We start from the raw sequence: 6,000 nt of genomic DNA, 5'->3' as shown, positions 1-6,000 counted from the left end.
GGCAGGGACCAGTGCATGAATCTGTTATTTGATCTGGGAAGAACTCTAAGGCTCTAGAGTCAGGCTGAAGAACTGCACCAACGCTGGCGTTTCAGAGAGCCTAGGAAGAGCCACGCGTTCTGGCTGACCTGCGTGCTGCCTGGCCTCACAGGCTGCCGCTTTGCCTCAGTTAGCATGACAGACCAGACCTTCCCTTGCTCAGAGTGGACAAGACATGATTTGTTCCCCTTTGGCTGTGTCAGTTCTGCAAACTAGATACCAGGGGCTGCAAGCTCAGGAGAGCCTGACTTTCTGGAACACCATTTGTTTGGACAGGCCAAGCCAGTAAGGCTTTTCATCTCTTTAAAGCTCCCAGGGCAGAGAGCATATTTGAGGAATTCCTTTTTTCAAAGTTTTTTTTCTTTTTTTTTTTTTTTTTTGCCCCTTCCAACATTTTGTTTAAGAGAAAATGAGATGTCTATCTTCTGTTTCCTTATTTTTTTTCAGGAAAGCAAAGGGTTGTTGACTTCCTCCCTCTCCCCTCCCTTCCTTCCTTCTTCCCGAAGGTACTCATCTGAGAAAAAGAGAACGAAGTATTGTTCCTGTTCTCTTTCTTAAGTCATTTGAAACACTGTCCCTGCGAGTTCTTTAAGTTCCCTGCAATCTGTACACAAGACAAGGAGGGAGAGAGAGAGGGAGACAGAGAGGCAAGGGATCAGGTAAAGCACGGGGGCTGCTACAGCCACTGAGACTCAGGAGCGGGTAAGTTACCCATGCAATCCTTTCTACTTCCATTTCAATGTCCCTGGGATGGATATTGCTGTGGGCATCTTCAACAGAAAAGGCTTTACTGGGTGTAATCCTTAATCAAAGTGTACGACTGAAGGATGGCCCAGAATTTAAGCTTATATGTTTTTTTTAAGAGAATACTGATGTTTTGCAGAGCTGAGGCTGGCAGAACTGGGCATAGAATTGCATTGGGCTAAGGAGGACATTGTGTTAAATCTGAATTTTGGCACAGATAAGATGGCCGGGTTAACCAGGAGCCACTGGAGTATGTGATATGTCTCACTGGAGAATTCACTCTTCCTCAGTGCTGTGTCCTGAGAACCTTATCAGGGTGTCTGCTAAGAGCTGTGGTTTGCTCTGGGGATTTTGTTACCCATTGTCTAGATTGAGGTGCCTTCTCTTGTTCTTTTCTTTTCATTCAGCATCCCCCCCCCAAAGAGAACTGTTAATTTATGATTGTTATTCTGCATCACTGAGGTAGGAGGAAAAAAAGAAGGGAATGTCACTTTGAATTGTACTTCATGGCAGGGGGGCTTATGTGTTCAGGTTCCACATGAGGGTTGAATGTAAATTTATTATCCACTGTCAGTGGAAGATGTCATCTGCCACGCAAAAGAAGGCAAAGATTTTGGGGCATGTAGCTTTAGTTTTGGAAAACAACATGCCACTAAGAGGAAGATTGAGATTGATCGCTTGTGTCAGTAGGAGTGAAAAACCAAGCTAAATGTTGAAAAATATTTACCCTGCGCCTGGTTTTCGAAGCACCAAATAGAATACAGCAAACTAGTCAAGATTACACACACAACTAGTTTTTAAAAGTCTAACTTACTTAATTAAATTCGGCAGAAAGTATAATGTTATGAAGAAATCATCATGGCAAGCCACAAGGAAGCCAAGATCACATTGTCAAAAACAGGCCAGCAAGGTCACTCTGAAAGACTGTGTATATTTACTAATTAATATTAATCATTCAACTCAGAGAGGTGTTGAATGGGTGAAAGACAAAGGACAGGCAGAGGTTTTCTCTTATATTCATTTCTATGAAATTTACTGATTGAAGTCATCTGGGATGTGAAGAGTGTGATAAAAATAGCTGTTCTCTCATTTATAAATTAACTTGGCCAGACTATGCATTAACCACAATCAAGTAATTAATCTTTATTCGAAACCGAGCCATCATCTTAATAAGAATAAGAAAATATGATAGAACTGGACTGTTATGTGGGTTTTGTTCCATTAGTCAGACTTCTTTTTTCTTCTCCTTTTTTTCAAGAGGCTTTCCTTAGGAGCACTATAAAACGAGCAACGGAAAAGAGATGTGATTAGCGTTTGCCTGCTGAGGAGGCAAAATCATGCTAATAACAGTTGGAAGTGTTCTCCAGCTCCCCTACCACCTACACAGCCACCCCATTTCCTAGATCTTCAGGTCAAAAGGGAGCCGGGACTGATCAGCTTGGGCAGTTTTTTTATTTTGCATCTTTTATCAGCAAATGTGACACCAGTAGAAAACTTAGGGCTGCGAGTTTTCTTGCTTCTTTCAGTTTCATTTTTCCTTGATAATGTATTTGATTTTATGCCCAATTAGAACAACATCAGAGAACACTCTCTCATTTGGGTTATTGAATAAAAGCATCAGATGCAACACAATATGAAAAAAATGACAGCAGAGTCACACTGACCAAAGACAAGTAAGGCAAAAGGTGGGTATGCCAATGGCGCAGAAAACAGCCTCGAGCGTGTGTCTCCACTATGGCCCAAGATTAAGGAGCTCAGGATAGATTCTTTTCTTTAAAAGAAAAAATATGTATTCAGTATTTCCATTTGAGTCGTTAAGTCATTGCCATGAGAATATTTGTTGGATACTGGGGGGAAAAAATCAGCTCCCTAATGAAAAAAGCCATTGACTCGTTTAGGCTAGTTGCTACCAATCTGTCTTCACTCAACTCCAAGGAGTGAGTTGGCATTTGTGGAAACTTCCAGTGTGTGATTCTTCTTTGGGGTCATCAGAGGCTCTTCTGTGATAACATTAGGGGAACTCCAGCTTGGAATGAGCCATAATTTGACACACAGAGGTTGCATTAATTAATTTGTGCCCAAACTGTACATATAACTAAATTATAAATTTGTCATATAAATGTTAAATTATGTTAGGATGTGTCCTGTAGGTCTGTGTGCTGGGATGTGAATCAAATGAGAGCAAGCAGAACATCAAAAGCACAGGCTTTGTTGTTATACAAATCTGGGTTTGAATTCCAGCTTTGTTGCTTACTGTGTGACACTTACTTCGGCCAGGTAATTACTCTAAGCCTCAGTTTCCCCTAATGTAAAATTGCATCTACGTTATAATAGAGTTGTTGTGAGGATTAAATAAGATTATTTATGTAACATGATTAACACAAAGCATGGCAAGTAATAGGAGTCAACCAATGTCAGTTGTAATTTTTAAAGTTTTATGTTAATACTTAAGGGTACTGTCTCTTTGGAATGTAGAGAGTAGACTATATCCCCATAATTTGTGTCATTATCCATGATCAATACTATACCAAGGGTCTGTCAGAACAAAAATCATGCCTCATAGCTCTGGAGTTGGGCACACATTGAGTGAAGCTCAATTCTTTTAAAACAAAGGAAAGCAGAGCTTAATATTTTGATGTTCATCTTCACTAATGGCAGAAACGCCAGATTTAGCCTCATTAAAATGCCAGCTGTGTCCAATAGAGGGGAGAGTAGGGAAGAGTTTGTCTTGGGATAAAAGTCTTGAACTTAGATGAATGTTTGAAGAGACTACATGATATTGTAGATATTTCATTCTCCCTTTCACCCACTTCCCCAAGCTCTCGAGCTCTGTGCTCTTGGTGACCTTTTCCCTGGCAGTGGAGGGCTGGAGACTTTTTTTTTGGAGACCATTGTGGCAATGACTCAGCCAGAGAGAAAAGGACTTGAAGTGACATGTTCTCCCCACAGTGAAGGCTAAGAGATCCCTCTCCTCAAATATTTTAGCGGCAAGCCACTTACTTTATCACCGGTATCACCACTTTGTGTGTGTGTGTGTGTGTGTGTGTGTGTGTGTGTGTGATCCAACTGCTATTTTTCTCTCACTCTAACCTTTAAAACCTACATCCTGGTTAGTCTGTTAAGTAATAATGATACTTTAACTTAGGTCTTAGTTAAACTTCCCTCTCCATCTTCCAAAAGCAAAACACACAACCACAGCAACAACCAAAATCACCAATAACACAAACCTTTGAGGTTCTTTTGTTAGAATAAGAGGCTCTGATACAATAGAGACTTGTTTGGACAACTTAACCCTCAGAGAGCAATTTGAAGCTGGGTTTTTCTACCCTAATGTGCAAAATGTGTCTTCTAAGGTGGCTTAGAGCAGGAGAACAAAGACCAGTTTGGGAGTCAGAACACTTCTGTTCTGTTTTGTCCAACCTCTGCTGCCCCCTATACGTGTGACCTGATAGGTTTCTTCACTTGCTTGGACCTCAGTTTTCTCTGTAAAATGATGAGGTTGGACCAAATCAGTGACTCTCAAAGTGGTCTGTGTGTGTGAGTGTGTATCAGAATTCACCTGGGGCTTGTTTGCACTCTTCTCCCCAGCCCGCTGCACTGGATGATCTGTGAGATTCTTATGCTGACATCCTGTGGTATTCTAAAACAGATGGTCACTGTCTTGCTCTGTCTTCTTCAGGATTGCATTGACATTAAATTAAAACGTATGTTTTAAGAGCCATACTTTTAAGCATAATTCCCTTTCGGCATTTGATGTTCTCTCCAGAAATTAGTTTTGGACGTATCAATTGTTATTCTAGAAGCTGTTAGCATTATGGAGTAAGGACTATGCAACCAATTGGATAAGACTGATGAATGTTCTATAACAACATATGTATCATAAAAGAGCAATTACTTAGAATTATAAATATTGTAATTCTGTGTGAATAGCACTCTTCGATTTATGCATTTATATATTATTTGCATCTTACATTAAGATACAAATGCATTCTTTCTTTAATCAAGGAAAACACAGATACTATTTTTTTCTATTCACTTAAAAAAAATATTTGTAGATTCAATCTCGTAAGTTTTTTGGTTTTGTTTTTACCTTTTTACAGTGTGTGTTGTGCTGAGCCTACTTTAGAAGTTAGATCCTTGTCCCTAAGTTAATACTGACATGGAAAGGCAAAAGATTGATAATGGTGTTTGAAAAACCGGCACCCACAAGTCCTGTTAAATCTGCTTTAATCATAAGAAAAATCTGTAGCTTAGAGAAAAATTTCTGATTTCCCTAATTTCATTTCTACCCAAATCTCTTGAATTTTTTTCTCACATGTTTATATGGCTAATAAGTAGAGCAGCACTGAACACAGGTCTCCACCTGACAGAAGCAGAGAGGCAGCAAATATTTTGATGTGCACTCTCAGAAACAGCTAGCCTAATGATGGCTGTTCTTTTTAACCATTCAAATATCAAATACATTTAGATAAAACAGTGACATATAGATAAAAGAATAAGATGTCTTCATCAGAAGTTATGTATAATACATAAATTCACTAGACAGTAAGCACCATGAGGACAGGGCCTTTGTTCGTTCACTGCTATACGCCTAGGGCCAGGAATAGTGCATGGCATAAAATAGATGCACAATAAATATTTGTGGAATAGATGACAATAAATAAGTGGGCTATAGAGTGAAATATGCTGTCTTAATATAATGCTAAATACAGCAGTTAGTAAGTTGAAAATTAGTCAAAGTTTCTGGGGTTCTGGACAGTGCCAAACTGCCAGCTTGACATGTTTATTCCCACCTGAATTGACTGGAATTATGGCTTGTTCCACCATGACATGCATGGGGCTGTTACATGTATATTAATGTGTCATCTTGGCAAGGAGCCCACCCACTGGCTTATGGGAGATAAACATTTATCAGATACACAGAAATGACTTTGGTTGCATTTTATTTTCCATTTGTTTTCTGGGCAGATGATGGGTTAGCACATTGTTTTTGGCGACAGAGAGAGACAGAGAGAGAGTGGTCATTTGTTTCTCCTTGACTAAAAGAGTTGTGAGCCAGGATTTAGCCTTGTAGGAAATGCTCAGTGCTCTCAGGTTTTTTTTATAGGCAGGGCTGTAAATCCAAGTTAAAGGGATGCCACTGAGTTTACACAAACACGAAGGAGTGAATTCAGGGAGGGAAATGTGATATCCTTGTGGCACACAATACCTTTTCCT

The 6,000-nt window shown here is 39.7% G+C and overlaps 1 protein-coding gene across 2 annotated transcripts in view; it reads left to right on the top strand.

Moving 5' to 3' along the window:
- Positions 1-621: 621 nt before the first annotated feature.
- Positions 622-6,000, top strand: part of ZNF366 (zinc finger protein 366) — a 67,234-nt gene continuing 61,855 nt past the window's right edge. For both annotated transcript variants that reach the window (XM_036849366.1, XM_036849364.1), the window contains exon 1: positions 622-741. The gene's annotated coding sequence lies outside the window, so the exon portion shown is untranslated. The remainder of the gene's footprint in view (positions 742-6,000) is intronic.

This window comes from Balaenoptera musculus, chromosome 3, assembly GCF_009873245.2.
Source record: "Balaenoptera musculus isolate JJ_BM4_2016_0621 chromosome 3, mBalMus1.pri.v3, whole genome shotgun sequence".
Lineage (NCBI taxonomy): Eukaryota > Metazoa > Chordata > Mammalia > Artiodactyla > Balaenopteridae > Balaenoptera > Balaenoptera musculus.
Note: the sequence above shows the minus strand (reverse complement) of the source record. Positions and strands in the feature narration are given on the sequence as shown.